Raw genomic sequence first — 18,635 nt, 5'->3', positions numbered from 1 at the left:
GCACTTCTCCTGCAAAGGGAAATCGTGCCCTCCATCTGGAGGGTATGAATAGGCGCCAGCAGTTACGCCTACTCCTAAACCTGCGTGTTCCACTTGTAGGACGAAATCCCGCCCCCAAAATAAGTCAAAGTTCTGGGCGTTAGTCCCCTCGTCCGTTAACAACGGGATGGATGTTGAGCTTTTCTCTACATCTACGGATGTAGATGTTGATGTCAGTGCTTAGGTTTCAAGTACAACCTAACACTCATCCCTTCTTAGTCCACACTATGGCACTGTTACAGTGGAATTGTAACGGTTATGATAGGCATCTTGCTGAGCAGTGCCAGCTAATTAGTGAGTATTTGGCGAGTATAGTCTGTATTCAGGAAACTAATCTCAGACAAGGTCATCATATAGTCTTGAGAAATTTTCGATTATACCTGACAGAATGACATTATGCCAACTGGGCCTCTGGTAGTGTTGGCATTTTTGTCCGCTCTGATACCTGTAGCGAACAGGTTCCACTAAGAACCCCGCTGGAGACTGTAGCAGTTCGCGTTCCACTGCCTGTCATAGCAACAGTGGGTAGTGTTTATTTTCCACCAGGCCACCCTTTTAATATAAATGATGTAACTGATCTTATAGATAAGCTTCCACCTCCATTCCTCCTATTGGGCGATTTTAACGCCCATCACCCGATATGGGGCTCTGAAATGCCATGCCCCAGGGGAAGGGAGTTGGAAACATTAGTAAGAGAGTTATGCAGAACGATGGTTCCCCTCTTTCAGTTGAATACACGCGGTGATCTCTGTGACAGTGACCATTTTCACATTGTTCTTACTTTGTTGAAACAAAAATCCATCGAGGAGGAGCCTCGATGGATTTTTAAACATGCTGATTGGCCAAAGTTCACATCACTAGCTGTTTTTAACAATGTGACCCAGCGGACTGTAGACAGCGATATAACTTACATAACACAAGTTATTCTTGCTGTTGCTGAGGAGTCCATTCCATCGTTTTCAGGGACTGTTGCCAAAAACTCATTCCATGGTGGAACGAAGAAATTGCAGCAGCTATCAAAGAACGCTGTCGCGCTCATAAAAACTTTCGTAGGCAGTCTATGACATCACATACACCGTCATCTCAAGTATGAACTAAATTTCAACATATTTCGAGTATACATGGATCATTTTCAGTACTGAGAATTTCCATTGCAGGCAGCAACATCACTGAACCACTCTCGATTGCTAATCATCTAGCCATTCATTTTGCGGCTGTGTCTGGCACTAGAAATTACCATCGTGATCTCCTCACTCTGAAGTGGGAGGCAGAACGTCATCACCTCACTTTTGCCACTCATTCTTCAGAGGACTATAAGATGCCCTTTACGGAGTGGGAACTCCACTTCGCAAGGACACGTCTTAATGCAAGTGTAATAGACTAACATAACTTGGAAACAATATTCTCTAACCCATGGGTAAATAATGCAAATAATATTATTATTATTATTATTATTATTATTATTGTTATTATTATTATTATTATTATTATTATTATTATTATTATTATTATTATTATTATTATTATTTACATAGTTATGTACGGACCTTTTTTGGTATAATCATGATCGTATTATTTGCGAGGTTATGTCATTACAAGATATTAGAATCATTCCATATTGGTGGTTTTCACTTTACAAAGCAAAAAATTAAATTAAATGTATCCTCCTAATTCAATACAAAACATAATTCCATCATTAGATAGAGCAATAAAATTCAAACATGTTTTGATTCGTTTGAGCCATCTTCAGTGAAATAAGGGGAGGGGGGATTAATGTAATCTACATAATATAAAAAAATATGTTAAAAACATAATGAAAGAATCAAATGAAAAACAAAAAGGACAGATGGAAATAAAAACAATACCAATATACAATATTTACATCACTAGATGGAGCAATAAATAACTCGCTGAGACAAATTCAGTGAACAAAGGGTTAATGAACATAATTGAAACCAAAAAAATGTGCTAAACCTAAGGAAAGAAAAGGAAAGATAACAGACGGGAACGAAACAATAAGTGCTAATAGTGAGGTTGCGAACCTCTTAGACTAAAAAAATTTTTAGTTAGATAACGCTTCAAAAACAGGACGAAATCACTATGTTGAAAATTCAGGCTAACAATCTGTCTTTGTAGAAATACCATCCCGCGAATGGCTAGGAGAGGGGTAAAAAAACTTGAGAAACCAGAGAGGAGACAGCGTGCCAAGTGAAATGTATGTGATAAGTGATGGGAAAAAACACAGATGAAATAAAAATTTTAGAATAGCAGCATTCTCAATTTCTTCTCAGTTTAGCGGTCCCTTTCTCGAAGATTATTTCCTATGTTGGCTAGGTGTGTTTGCCTTAATTTAACTGGTCGGGAGGGCAGCGAACTTCTTGTCAGAACTTCTATAATGAAAACAAACCCCGCCTCCATCTTTCCAACTCACTACCACTTCCCCCTCTCCATCCCCAACCTCTCCCCACCAGTCCTGCACCACCCTTCCCCCCTTCGCTCCTCCCATCCTCGCAAACACAGCTGAGCCAACAATAGACACGATCGTACGAACGAGACCATTAACTTTGAGAAGGCCAGGCCAGTTCGAGAGGACAGCCACCTTTTAAGTACTGTAAGTTTAACGTTTTATTCACACCCATTTTACACTTTTTACTTATCAGCCCAAGTTTCTCACACAACCTCGTGACCAGCTGAAAATCCAAATTGGAATGAGCACATAATAAGTATATTGGAGGGGAGTACATGCTTCTCTTCCTCCTCTCAAATATCAACCATCCTGTCTCCCACTAAACTTAAAAGTTATTCTGGTTCAGACACTCATACTCCTGTTATTTAATTATTGTGATGATGTACTTATCAGTCCAACTGATAAACAGACCAGTAAGCTACCAAAAACATAAATTAATTTATAAGATTCATATTTTCATTAAATTACTCTGCTCATATAACACTCTATTTTGAAAGACTAGGCTGGTTAAAATTCATTGAACTATGTAAGTTACACACAGCTACTCTAGTTTATAGATTGTTGAATGAATCACAGCCCCACTACCTTTCTTCTTTGTTTAACTCACTTTCCTCCTTTTACATCAGTAATACACATGCCAGCTCCCATATCATCGTCATTTCCAACAACAGAACAACTGTTTTCAACCAGTCGTTCCAAGTGTTGGGTGCCAGATTCTAGAACTGTATTCCACTGAATATTAGAAAATCTGCAAACCTGAAGAACTTATTTCCGAAATTATTTCCTGAACTATAAAACTGCCTGAGTGAATGATGTATGATTGTGTAAATGGTTATATTTGTTGCTAAGATTTTAAGTTAGACTGTATAGATATTGTAAGAGAGGGCCAAGAGCCCTAACTTCACCATTAATGAAGACATTAATAATAATGAGAACAAGAACAAGTATAGGCAGCTGTATGTGGTAGGAAATAGTGGAGAAAGTGGGAAATGGAACATGCAGAGAGGCTGCACGAGGCAAGACAGCAGCTGGCTGTGATCACTGAGACGTGTACTAGCTCGCTGAAATCGTAACTGATGTTTTTGCAATTGGTCATAGCGGTGGGCTCTGACGTTACACGATTGGACAGTTACCACGGCCCTTTTCTACCTTTTTACCAGTCCTCCTTGAAATATCGCTACTCCAGCATGCCTAATGTCACCCACGATAAGCATGTCATGTGTATTTTTCACAGATGAAACACTTCCCTCCCTTGAGTCTCCTATCAAATTTATCACTATGTTCTGCTTCACTTTTCCTTCTGCCTGTACCTTCATTTATTCTTCTGCAATTTTCTGTTTTAACTCTTCTGTTTCCAAGTCTCTGGCTTAAATGCCTCCCTCATATTTTTCATCATATCACAGTCATATAGAACCAATGACTGTCAGGATCTTCTTTTTTTCAACTTCGCACAGCCGAAAGATTTCAGAACACACTTAAAGAATGGGATCAGGTGCATGTTTCATAAGCTCTTGCTTCACATAATACACTTAATTGACATTGTAGTCTTGCATATCAAAATATCACATTCCACTACAGGGTTTTCCGTGGTTTCCCATTTTCACACCAGGCAGATGCTGGGGCTGTACCTTAATTAAGGTCATGGCTGCTTCCTTCCCACTCCTAGGCCTTTCCTGTCCCATTGCCGCCATAAGACCTATCTGTGTCCGTCCGACGTAAAAAAATTGTAAATATGGGTATAAGTAACACTCCACTGCAGGTCCTCCTCAGTACTACCAATAACTAATGAGGCGACTGTAACAACTGCTAGGAATCACAAGTTACGATGTCTAGAATGCCTACTCTCTTGCAAGAAGGTTGGTCACACCCTCCTGTACTACGAACCTATCCTCTCTTGGTAAATCTCCAATGTGCAGCCCTTTGTTCAGCAGCTTCTGAGCACTCTGAAGATATGCTCTTTCACTTCAACAGCCAACTAGTAACTGTATGAATCCCCTGCATGTTGTAAGAGGCCACTAAAAGGGGCCCCATGGGCTCTCTACTTGGGAGCGCGGGTTGGCGACCATGGGGCCCTTAGCTTAGTCCTGGCATTGCTTCCACTTGTGCCAGGCTTCTCACTTTCATCTATCCTGTCCGACCTCCCTTGGCCAACTCTTGTTCTTTTCCAACCCCGATGGTATTAGAGCATTCGAGTCCTAGAGGCCCTTTGTGGCCCTTGCCTTTCTTTCTCCGCTGCTTCAATTTTTCGAAGTGATGGATCCCTTCTTTTTTTCTTTTCTCTCCCTCTCTCTCTATCCCCCTGTGGGTGGGGGACACAGACAAAGATTACAGCCATGGTATCCCCTGCCTGTCGTAAGAATGTAACTAAAAGGAGCAGCCAAGGATGATTGAATTAGAACCGTAAAACTACTTTTGATGAGTACCATCACGCGGGGAACGCCATGGGTTGCCTTTACTAGCAAGTAGTACCATTATGTTAGGTACACAATAGGTTTGTGTTTAGTAGCAGCAGAGAGTGGTTCACTGTTGGTTTACAGTACTTGTGATTAGTACCACTATATGTAGAACACCACGGGCTTATGTTGCCTGTGATTAGTCCCATTATGTGAGAAACACCATGGGTCTGGGCGTTGCCTGTGTTTAGTACCACTATATGAGCAACGCTGAGTGTCTGCATTGCTTGTGATTATTACCCACTATGTGAGGAACACCATGGGAATACCAGCACCTGTGATTAGTACACCTATGTGGGGAACACCCTGGGTTTATGTTTCCTATGAGTGGTGCCATTATGTGAGAAACACCATAGGTTTGCATTACCTGTGCAACATACAATACTTGTGAGTAGTACCATAATGTGTGAAACACCGTGAGTCTACGCTACTTTTGATTAGTACCGCAAGATGTGAAATACCATGGTTCTGTTTTACTAGCGATAAGTACCATTATGAGGGGCCGTTGACCTGGATTTTGGGCCCCATTTAGACAACAAGCATCATCGATTCAGGATTGTGCTTTGGAAGCAGTCGCTTGGTCAGTAATACTATTGTTTTAAAATAGTTTCTGGGAAGGTAGGGCATAGCAGGTTGGATCCACTGATTGTATTAAGTTCATAGTCATTGTTCATCGTCGTCTTTTTGAATTCTAGTCAGTGGATTGATTTCGGAATAATTTTTAACTTTCAGTATTGTGAGTTGGATCTGCTGATTATTTTAAATTCATATTCATCCATTCGTTCTTCAACATCACGTTTTGAATTCTGGTCAGTGGATGAATTTCGGACTTTTAAATTGTCTTTACATTTCATCTCATTTCGAACCCTTAAGGACCAATGACCTAGATGTTAGGCCCCTTTAAACAACAAGCATCATCATCATCATCATCATCATCATCAAATCGTGTGATTATGCATAATCATGGATTAGCTGATAGTTGTTCTTCTGGCTGTATCTACTTCCACCATGAGCTGCATGATTTTCCTTTCTACGAACAGCATGTCTGTTGAGATCATTGGCTCCTAATGTTGCTATGTAGCATACCAGTGTGTTGTTGCATAAGTTGTCCATTGGGCCTCTTTCCAGTTATTTCCAGTGTGTAGACTCTCTTTGCAATTACAATTGTGTCTGTTTCTCCTCATAGCATTAAATCCAAGCCATCATAATTGGCTTTAGTGTATGTTCTCCTGGATTTGGCACAATACCAAATTGTTTTCTTATGCCTACATAGGGATATAACAATCTAATCTATAGTGATCTTGAGCATCTTTGTGGCATAACTCTGATTTGATGTTCTGCCTTTTTCATAGTTGGCCATAGTTCTTTATACAACAGGACAGATGATATAGTGATATCGTCGCCATAAGACCTATCTGTGTCGGTGCAACGTAAAGCCCATAGGAAAATAAAAAAAGATATAGTGATAGATCTTGGATATGAAGTCATCTATAATCTGACAATTGGAGATGATACCTGTTGTCATTTGCCACTTCCTCCATGTTGAATTAATTCTCTTTGGTAAATTGGCCGTTCTTCCTCTTCTTAGTGATGTCACACAGGTGCAGGGTCGACTTGAATGTCACTTGGTTTTGTTTCTTGCATCTTGGGGTCACAGATGTGCTTCTCTCACATCTACATTGATTGTGTCTTGCCATTGTAGTTTTTGATGTCCATGAGGTCTTCTTCCTTGCACATTGAGATGGAAGGCAGTGCTTGTGATGCTGTTCAGTGCTGCTCTTATAATGTGTCCTTATCAGCAAAGCCAGCATTCGCATAACTTCTTGCTTATTGACGCTGTGCCAATCTGCCATCTGGTGCTATCTTTGATTTTGTGCTCAAGAAATGAAATGCATCCAGACTGATTGCTGTAAAGCACAACTGGTCGTACAACTGTCTGATACACCTTGAACTTGAGATAGATTGGTGTTCGCTTATCCCATAGAACTCCTGTGACCTCCCTCCATCACATCCATGCAGCCCTTACTTCTATGTCAGTGCAACCATCGTTCTGCAGATGGGATCCAAGGTACCAAAAACTATCTTCTTTGGGTAAAGGAACTCTGTTAACTTGTATAAAACTTGGATTTGGGCAGGTTTCTAAGTACAGTATTTGGTTTTCTGAAGATTCAAGAGAAGGCCAGAGTGGCTTAGACAATCGTGTCATGCTTCAACTAGCTCTTTTTAATCTTCCCTGGCATTGGCATAGAGAATGGTCCACAGAATGCTTGTCTGCATATCGCGGGTAATGGGTTCATGAACAAGATACTGGCCAATTTCATGACATTTGCTGGAAGTTAACAACTGAATGCCATAGCATAAATGCCAAAATAGAAGTGGAGAGAGGGAGATTGCCCAATAGACTTACAGAGCAACTAACTTGACTTGTGGTATTTACATACAACATTTGACTCAGTTAACGAGCATTTTAGGAACTTCATGGTCATGGAGAGCGTACTAAGTTAGTTGATGCAGTACATGATTGAAGGCCTTTTCCAGTCATAGTGCTAGTGGCCTTTTCCATTGGTTGGTGAGCTTTAAATATAGAATCTGTACTCCTGCATCCCTGACAAATCTACATTGGTTTCTGGCAGGGTTGACAATATGGTGAAAGCATTGTTCAGGGATTCATTCAAAAATTTTCAAGTATGAGACAGTAGCTGGATTGATTAGTAATCAGAACAGTCTGCAGGACCACCTTTGTTCTTAAAAATATAAATTGTGATGCTGGTTAGCATGATTGGAATAGATCATGGCACTGAAAATCTTTTAGGCGGGGTATTGACTATCCATGAAGCTCATTCATTTTCCAGAGGTCAGTTGGCAGATCTGGTCCTGGGGTTTTTACGTTTCTCATGAAAGTTATTGCTCAAACAATTTCTTTAAATGTGATATGTGGGATTGGTCCAGCAGTAGTTTGTGAGGAATTGGTGGATGAGGAAATTCAACATTTGATATATCACTGAAATGTTCTTGCTACTGATTCAGTATAACTCATCTGTAATATAATTGATGACTATCTTGCACACTCTCTCTCGGTAAAGTAATATTAACAGTAAATTGTCTTTCTCTCGCCCTCTAATTTCTACCATTTGAATTTTGCTGGTCCAGTTGTGCCAGATTTTCTCTTGTTTGATCTCTTTTATGACCTTGGTGTCAGTGATGACGGGGAAGTCTTGTTTACGAAATGGAATATAATCTATTGGGCTACTGTGTCAATTGGTAGGTGAAATGGGTCCACATATCCACTGTGTCCACCACTTACATATGTGACAAGATGTGTGTCCCATTTCATAAAGAAGGGTTTGCAGATCAACAAATTATTCGCCCCTGCTAAGTCAAGAATTCTGCAACCATCTTTATTTCTAGTCCCATAGCCATGATTTCCATGACACTGGTATTCAGCATAGGTGGTGCCAACGTGTCCATTAAGTTTACTGCATAAGAGAAGCATGCCTTCTTCATCGCAGTTTAAATTTTGTTTTATATTTCTTTCCAAAAGGTATTCTTGTCCACTTCATCACAGTCTGTTTGGGGAGTATAAGCGGAAAAAATATGTAGTTACCGGGTTGGGGTGTCAGTGACCACTGACATCAGATGGTCAGAGTAAAGTAATCACCACGTAAGGTCATACACTAGAAAGTAAATATCGCCGCCTGATTTTTTTTTTTTTTATGGCTGATCACTGCTGCTAACCTGACTAGTTACATATTAAAATCACCAGACAACCATAACAGACTAACCTCAATGTAAGCATAGATAATGAACGTTCCCATACCCTAGTAAATGATAAAAGTTAAGATGAAACAAATCAAGATATTCGTAATTAAGTCAGTTATCATGCTCAGCGAGGAATTAAGGAAATAAACACACTTTCTCACTCTCACTCAAATTAATGTTACATATTTCTGCCTTTATTTTGATATACACATTATTATAACCATATTCTTAAATGATGCAATTATTTAATAAGTCTTTGCAGTGTGATTTTCAAAAGTTCCAGAAATTACTTAATGCCTTTCTTTTGCATGAACATTTTCTTTTCTCTTCAATAACCAGTAATGGAAAGAGAGTATTGGGCATATTTTCACCTTGCAGGCTGGTTATATCTTCAAGCTTATCCAGGAAACATGTAGGAGCACTAATGTGAACGGAAATTAGGTCAGCTTTCAAGCTCATTGCGGAATTGAGAATAATAATGTTATTAGTTCTACAAACTACTTCTGTGGTTTTCATAGACGCCGAGGTGCCAGAATTTTGTCCCGCAAGAGTTCTTTTATGTACCGGTAGATCTAGACATGAGACTGACATATTTGAGCACCTTGAAATATCGCCGGACTCGAACCTACCAACCTGAACTCTGCCACCTGAGCTAGTCATACATTCTCTCCTTCACTCGCTTAAATTAATTTAAAACATTTCCTGCCTTTATTCTAATGTACACATTACTATACCTGTATTCGTAAAAGGAAGTAGGAGGGGGAGAGAGATTGTATAATTTATTGCAATTGCCATAAGTTCAAAGGCAACACATAGGACATATCTGCCCTTTCTTTTAATAATAATGCTAAGTAAATCTATCGACACGAGGCTGATGTATTTGAACACCTTCAAATACCATCGGACTGACCCATTATTGAACCTGCCAAGTTGGGGTCAGAAGGCCAGCGCCTCAACCGCCTGAGCCACTCAGCCCGGCGTCCTTCCTTTTGTTTGGATGTTTTCTTCTTCTTCCTTCATTAAGCAGTAGGGGATGGGGGGCATTTTAAACATATTTTCAGCTTGCAAATTGGTGTATCTCATGCTTACCACGTTAGGGAAACGTAGGAAATGTACAGGGGCACTAATGAGTCAAGCACCATTTATATATATTGGCTTAAATCACACGAAGACAGGTTGTAAGGCAAGAATGGGGTAGGAAAGAGGGCTAGGACTTAAATGAAAATAAGCGGTCGTTGCCTTAATAAAGGTGCAGCCTGAAGTGAAATTGAGGGAACCACAGGGAAAAAAACTTCAGATCTGGCGACTGTGGGGTTCGAATCCACCATCTCCTGAAAGCAAGCTCACAGCAATTTGATCGAACTGCATAGCCAGTTCACTCAGTTTCTTATGATGTATAATAGGCCTACCACGTGGGCTTGCTCTCTCCCAAATTACACAGTTTGGACTTCTACCATAGGGAGACCCACTTACCTGTACATGGATCTTCAGTTCTTTCTTCAATTATACATATAGTAAGAACAATATGTACCTTAATAAAAGATACTTCCCTAGACGGTTGTATGATTGGTGCAGGTTTAACAAATATATTTGGGAAGAAATACTTTTATTTTATATTTACATCATAAAGTAGTCATGTCATAGCAGTAACAATATGCAATGAAATAAATGAATCCAAAGAGATAAGCATAAATATTAGTTTATTTGCATTTTAAGGGATATGTAGTTACCATATAATAATAATAACAACAAAAGTATGTAATAAAGAAATAAATATAATTTACAACATTAGATCATTAGGTGTGTATCACTATGACTGATACCTTCTTCTTCGTCTTCATGTCTCAATTGCTCGTAGCAATATATAAGCATTTCTTGACCTGATTTTTGTAATGGTCGTAATGTTGTTTTCTTTTTTGGAGGAGTTCTTGCAGATTTTTCTTGCTTCTTAGACATCCCAATCGAATTCTCTATGTAAGTATTGGACAGAATAGGACCGTAATTAATAAAATGCTGTGTTCATCATTTCACACAAACTATGTTATTAAATGCATTATTCAAACATGCCACAATTCTACTTACCTGGTATTAGCCAAATAGATGTACAATCCCACAGAAAAAGAAAATATACTCGCAAATGTATCACTAGTGACTTTAACAGTACTGCAGAAGCAATACGTAATTCTGGAAAAACCCATGACTGTATGTTGCCAACGTATCAGATTAATGGTAACTGTAAGACATCGTATCGGCAAGTAGGGTCCCTACACTGTATGGATAGCGACACTGAAATCCAACCCAACAGTTAGAAATATAACTATAAATCACTACCTTCGGCATTAACAGGGGAGAAAGAGTGTTTATGTGCTTACGTGCTCAGGAGTATACATGCCGCTATGTAGCTGCAGAGTTACTCACTCATGATAGCAGAATTGTCAGCAGTTATTGTAGTAATCAATAAAACAATCATAAATATGTCATTTAATGTTTAAGGGGTCACTTATTATTGTCTCTTTTCTCTTCCACCATCCTGTTTGGTTTATCAAAAATAATTTCACTAGCATATTTATAACTGTTGGCTTTGTACTGGTACTCTTTCTTTCCTGTCTCTCCTTGTCCTTTTGTTTCTCCTATAGGTGTGTTTATTTCATACTGAAATTTTCTGATCTCTGAGACCACATAGTCTCCACTCTCTTGTAAGCTGCTTTGGTGTTTCCTCATTTCTCCTCCATAATCGTACATATTCCTCCACATTCTACATTTACAGAATTTTAAACTACCAAACAAATCATACATCAGCAACTAGCATGCAAGACATTTACATCAGCTCAAGAATATATCAACAGTGCCTAATGCCTTCCCATAACAGATGTTCTGGATTTGGAGGTACTGTGGTTTAAATCTGTGACTAGTGGCCTGTTGCAGCAATAGCTGCGAACAAAGACTGTAAAGGAAACATGTTAAAGGAAGCGTGAGAAAAGTAACAGAAAATACACTGAACTCCAGAAGACCATTTATTTGCCTTTAAACCTGCACTTCTGTTGTGATTATACATACAGAATTTTTGAACCTCGGCAATTTATAGAATTTTCACAATGAATTCTGTTCTCACGTTGAATCTATTACATAAAACTGGCCATATATTGCTTGGCAATTTTCAGTAGGTAGTAAATCTGAAAAGTACCTATTAATCATCCCCTGATTCCTAAATCATTAAGGATGTAATCCTGGAATGTTGCTATGGTTAACAGAGAAGGATGCGAAGGACATTCTACTGTTATACTACCTTATATGGTTCATGAAATCATTATCATGTAGCATCAAACCTTGAGGTACATTGTTTACTTGAGGTTGTGGAAAATAAACCACACAATTGTGGCAGCACGAATTAAAATGTCCATTAACCATTTTCACAGCAAAATGTTGTGTGTGGCTGTGCATACAGATTCCTTTTAGTAACCCTACAATGAATAATTCAATGTCATTGTCGACTGCAACTCGTATCCAAGTAAACATATTCTTCAGCAGTTTACATTTTCACACTCTCAATGCTTTCTGATTATGTTTCATATGACTTAGTAGCCCCATTTTGGAATGAAACATTCGTCTGCACAGATCACATGGAATGGCTGGGGGAGGGCGGGTCTGAGCATGACGGAGCTTCCGTGCTTGTCGTTTATCCTCTTCACGTTGTTATTGTTCCTCTTCAAACACTGTAACTGATGTAGAAACAGTGTGCTGCCGAAGTGTACGTTTCTCAACAAGCGTATCTCAGGATTAACTGTAAATTCCAGGTCTTTCCATAGTATGCTGTAGCCGATCCTTGAAATGTCTCAAAGGGGCTCCATGAAGTCTTGTGCCCAGAGCAGAGTTCACCATACAGGAGTTGGTGAGGAAGCCTGGTTTCACTCATGCGACAGATGTGCTCTATCCATCTGAGATGGTGGTCAATGATGATAGCCTCAATGCTTATAGCATGCACTTTCTCAAGAACTGCACAGTGACACAGTCATCGCATTTGATGTTCAAGGTAGATGCAAGTTTTTGCAGATGGAAGTGCTCTAGCTTTTTGATATCCTGATGCTAGAGGATCCAAGTTTCACAACCATAAAGCAGTGTTGATATGATAACAGCATAGTAAACCATGATCTTTAGTCATGAAGACGTGACAGGATAAACATCCAAACGCTGAGTGGGCAGCACTTATTCTCCTATCCACACCTTGTGAGCAGTTAGCATTTGTTGTGAAGATACTTCCTAGATATAAAAATTGGTCAATCTGCTCTAGTGGAGTATCCGCAGTGGAGATATTGAAAGCTGGGAGGTTGAACCAGGTGCAGGCTGTGCGAGTAGTTTGGTTTTCTGAACATAATTGGAGAGACCAAAACAATCGCAAGGCACTAAGCTTCTCAGGTGTGAGAGCAGGTGTGGCAGCGTCATCTGCATATTGCAGTTCCATAAGGGAGGAAATCTTAGTAAGCTTTCGGGAGTGAAGTCTAGCCAGATTGAACAGTCTCCCATCAAAGTGATATCTGACCGTACACCTTGGTTGTCTGTAGATGTTCCATGGCAGCTAGATAAAGAACGAAGAGTGTTGGAGCAAGCACACATCCTTGCTTCAATCCATGAGTGATTGGAAATGGGTCAGAAATAATTTGATGAATGATTTGTCCAGATGTGTTATCATGAAGTGCCTTGACAGCCAAAGTGTTTCAGTACTGTCCACATAGCTGGCCTCAGGACTGAGTCGAAAGCCTTTTCCAGGTCATAGAACACTAGGTATACAGGAGTCTGTTGCTCTCTGCATTTCTCCTCTCTGCCTTGCACAGAAGATGTGCCTGTGGACATTCGAAAACCGCACTGAGACTTGGGTAGGATCCTCTTGGAAATAATCCGCAGGCAATTGAGCAAAATTCTAGCAAGTGTTTTACCTAGCAATGATATACCCCGATAGTTGCCACAAACACTACGATAAACGTTTTTGAAAAGAGTAACAAAAGTGGCAATTTTAAGGTCACTAGGTATTCCGCAGTTTTCCCATGTTAAGAGCATAAGCGTATGAAGTCTGGTCTTTAGAGGTAGACCTCTGCTTTGAATCAATTCCAGAAGAATGTTTTCTGGGCCAGGAGCCTTGCCAGGTTTCAGTTTACTGAGAGCAGCATTGAATTCCTTGAATGTTGGTTTCATAATAAAGTACTTTTTGAAATAGAATATCCTGAGATGGATTCTTTCTGTTTCTCGCTTATTAGAATCAGCATGGAGGGAGCAACAACTAACATTCTGGTGATAACTTGATTTCACAAAGTTATCTATCAGGCCAGCATAGGAAGATCAGTGGAGAGAACTTTCAACTACCTGTCAATAGAGTGAACTGCAGTGACCTAATCATCGAATTATTTGAATAAATTACTATTTTATGCAAATAAAGGTCTTAATGAAGTAAATAATATTTTTCTAGTATAATACATAGGCATTGTGTTCCAGTTTTCTCACAATATTGTGTTACACATTCAAATTACTGTATATGTATAGACATGTACCTCAATAAATCATAAGTACCCCCTTGTGGGTGGGGGCGCAGGCGAAGAATACATGCACGGTATCCCCTGCCTGTCGTAAGAGGCAACTAAAAGGGGCTACCAAAGGATGATTGTTTTATAACCCTGAAGCTACTTGTGATAGTACCACTATGCAGGGAACAACATGGGTCACTTTTCCTTGCGCCTAGTACCAAATAGGTTTGTGGTTAGTAGCAACAGAGTGCATTGCCGGCTTTTACAGTACCTCTGATTAGTACCCACTATCTGAGGAACACCATGGGATAGTGCGAGTCCCTGTGGTTAGTACACATATGTGATCAACAACATAGGTTTGCATTGCCTGTAAATGGCGCCGCCAAGTGCAAAACACCATAGGTCTGTATTACATGTGCGAATATCATTACCTGCGAGTAGTACCATAATGTGTGGAATACTGCGAGTCTACACTACTTTTGATTAGTACTGCAACATGACAAATATCATGATTCTACTTTCCTAGCAATAAGTACCATTATGAGGGGCCAATGACTTGGATTTTGGACTCCTTTAGACTACAAGCATCATCAATTCAGTATTATGCTATAGAAGCAGTCCCTTGGTCAGTAATACTATTGTTTTACATCAGTTTCTGTGAATGTGAGGCATTGCGTGTCAAATCTACTGATTGTTTTAAATTCATATCCATCCATTCATTCTTCATCCTCACGTTTTGAATTCTGGTCAGTGGAGGATTTTAGACTTTTAATTTGTCATTACATTTCGTCTCATTTCGTACCATTAGGGGCCGATGACCTCAATGTTAGGCCTGTTTAAACAGCAAGCATCATCATCAAATGCATAAATCTTCCAAGACCAGTTAATGTTTAAGACACACTGCTGAAGGCAGGTGAAGCTTAAACTTGGTAAATAATCTTTATCCTCTGTTCCTATTTACTAAATAAGATTAAGGATTAGTATATTGAATATTGGCAGCTGTTTTAAACCTTTAATGAGGCGTGCCTACTCATTGTAAATTCATTTGAGACCAAACATTATGTAAATTAACATTCTTTAACTGGAATATTTTAAAATTATACTGTTTTTTTTTTTTTTTTTTTTTTTTTGCTTTATGTTGCACCGACACAGATATGTCTTATGGCGACGATGGGATAGGAAAGGCCTAGGAATGGGAAGGAAGCGGCCTAGGCCTTAATTAAGGTACAGCCCCAGCATTTGCCTGGTGTGAAAATGGGAAACCACAGAAAACCATCTTCAGGGCTGCCGACAGTGGGGTTCGAACCCACTATCTCCCGGTTACTGGATACTGGCCGCACTTAAGCGACTGCAGCTATTGAGCTCAGTAAAATATTATACTGTAGCTTACATCATTACTATATTAAAAGTTATAGCCAGGCAAATTGTTTTGTGTCTAAATAGATTCTACAAGGTGAACCTGAACTCCGACAAACTTTTGGAGGTTATTCAGGGATACCTTTTGAGTATAAGGGACCCATAGTCTCTGGTGGTTCCTTACAGAGTAATAATGTAATTATGATTTATGTGGTTTGTTACCCCAATCATCCTTGTTTCTGCGAAGATACCTTCTGAACAGTGAAAAAGCCTGTAATATGTAATAACTGACACTTGCAACACAAAACACAGAGTAATGGAACAACCCTCAGATGAAACACGTACACTTTTATCATGCAGTGTGGTCGATCCGTTCTGACAGTGTACTGTATAGTATAGTATGTAACAAATACAGAACTGTTCCCTCACAGGTATTGTTCAGTGCAATACAGATACAAAGCTAATTAGGGCAGCAAGCCAAACAAAATGCAATTACTCCATAAGGAGCCACCGGAGACTATGGGTAACTTAAACCAATATACTCAGAAGATATCCCTGAAGAACCTCCGAAAGTTTGTAGGTGGAGTTTGGCTCATCGTGTTTAAGTATTCTGCTAAAATGTTAATATTTTTTCTGAAATTCATCATGTGAACCTAATTGAAAGGTTTTGTTGTATGCTTTATAAAAGGAAAGAAACTTGTATTATCAGTATTGTTTCCTTTGTCTTGTAAAATTTCATTTAGGTAGCTTATGGGATGATATAGTTACTGTATATATCTATCCTGAAAATTGTGATGTTACTGAAGACTGCAGGAATTTCTACAGTAGAGAATAATTCTGATAATACATATAGAGTAAAACCTTCTTAACCCAGACCTCTTTCACCTGGACCAGTTTTGAAAAATAAATTATGTTGTTTAGCGTAGTAAATGAAGACTTGTTTTACAGACAATAAATTGCTATTCTCAGTAGGTACATTACTCAAATTCTCTTGCCAGCGGGCGAGTTCATTGCACTCACCCCACCTGCTGTTGCTACGCAGCAGACTGGTGTCTCAACCGTCTCCTTCTTCCACCCACGCCTTGCACTTGACATTGACCAAGAAACAATGTTCCTCAATTGCACTGCAATCTCGGTAGTGTTTGCAAGTTTTCCTAGCATCACGGTTGAGGTACAGTATCGTTGTGCTGTTTAGTTTGCTCGTTGTCCGTAATGGCGACAAAACGTAAAAACATTGTTGTGACTATGGAAAAGAGGATGGAAGCATTGACAAGAATTGATAAGGGAGAATCATTAAAGAATATTGCTGCTGAGTTTGGAGTAGGAACATCGACCGTATCTGATTGGAAAAAGAACAGAAAATGCATTTAAAACTGTTGTTTCAAGATTATTTCTAAGGACAGTTTGCATAATCGGTGTAAAACAAAAACTTCTAAACTTGAAACTTTGAATGAAGCATTGTTTTTCTAATTTTATGCTGAAAGAGAACATGGTTTGCTGATTTCTATACCTATCATCCAACAGAAAGCATTGAGTTTGAACAAACAGTTGCCCCATGGAGATCCAAGTTTTACAGCTAGCCAGGGATGGTTGGACAGATGGAAATAACTACATGGAGTGCGTCAACTTACAATCACTGGGGAAAGCTTGTCAGGTGATGTTGGAGCGGCAGAAAAACTTAAAAAAGAGTTTGAAGACTTTATTAAAAAGGAAGAATTGATGGCAGGTCAAGTTTACAATGTCGATGTATCCGGTTTATTTTACCGGATGTTGCCGAGTAAAACACTAGCCTCAAATGTAGAAGATTCAGAAAAAGAGTATAAAAAAGGGAAAGACTGCCTCACCATAATGGCTTGCAGTTATGTGTCAGGAAAGCACAAAGTTTCTCTCCTTATAATAGGGAAGTCTAAAAAGCCCTGTGCATTGAAAAATATGAATCGAGATTCATTGCCTGTCATTTACAGTTCACTAAAAAAATGCTTGGATGATTTTCAAATAACATTTTTTCTAGAATTTTGTGCCGTCATTAAAAAGATATTTGACTAAGTGTGGCCTTCCCAAAAAAGCAGTTTTGCTGATTGACAATGCACCTTCACATCCGTCTGTCAGTGAACTAGTCAAAGATGATATTTCATTGATGTTTTTATCACCTAATGTAACTTCTCTTGTTCAACCAATGGACCAAGGTGTTCTACAAAAAAATAAAAAGTGTACAAAAGGCAAATGGTAAGTCAACTGGTAGAGAACGAAGGAGAGTATGGTATGCTAGAGGTGCTGAAATCTTTGAACATAAAGACTGTTATTTATATTATTGCAGGAGCTTGGGACCAAGTTGGAAGAGAAACTTTGATAAAGTCATGGAAAAATTTGTAGCCTGGTGTGTGTGACTTGCCAGAAAACAAGATTGAAGAAGAAGATTTCATAGACTTTTTAAAAATATTGATGGTTGTTCCGATGTTGATGAAGAAGACATTGACAGTTGGTTGCAAATCGACAATGACGGAGGTTATAAACCGATTACAGAGGAAGACGACATTCCATCATGCAGTGTTACTGAAAATTAAAATGAAGAGGATTCAGATTCAGACAGTGTTGATGAACCAGCTGTGGTTATAACCCACGCAGAAGCAGTAGCAAACATAGAGAAACTGATGGTTCATTTTGAGAGTCAAGCCGAAATATTGCCAAATGAACTTCTAATGTTAAAGCGGATGCAAGATCGTGCTGCTCGTAAGTGATACACTAGACTGAGACAGCAAAAGCGGACTGCCTTTATTTACTACCGACTAGTTTGTAGCCATATTGTGTACAGTGCAAATACATAGGCTATTACAGTACATACAGTGTATGTGTTTTTTAGGTGAAAGTGTGCCGGTAATAATTTCTAAAATCCATTAAAAATATTTCGGTAATGTACATGTTTTTTATAGTTTTTCCGTAATTCTTTGTATTACCTGGGTTTTTGTTAACTTGGATCAACCCTGGTCCCAGTTGATCCAGGTAAACAAGATTGTACTATACTTGCATTTATGTATACTTGCATTTATA

General features: G+C 39.1%; 1 protein-coding gene across 2 annotated transcripts in view; it reads left to right on the top strand.

The window, feature by feature from the left end:
* Positions 1-18,635, top strand: part of LOC136878836 (BTB/POZ domain-containing protein 1) — an 81,405-nt gene that overhangs the window by 30,848 nt on the left and 31,922 nt on the right. The gene's annotated exons all lie outside the window — the stretch shown is intronic.

This window comes from Anabrus simplex, chromosome 1 (assembly GCF_040414725.1).
Source record: "Anabrus simplex isolate iqAnaSimp1 chromosome 1, ASM4041472v1, whole genome shotgun sequence".
Taxonomy (NCBI): Eukaryota; Metazoa; Arthropoda; class Insecta; order Orthoptera; family Tettigoniidae; genus Anabrus; species Anabrus simplex.
The sequence above is the reverse complement of the archived record's forward strand: the minus strand, read 5'-3'. Positions and strand labels throughout refer to the sequence as shown.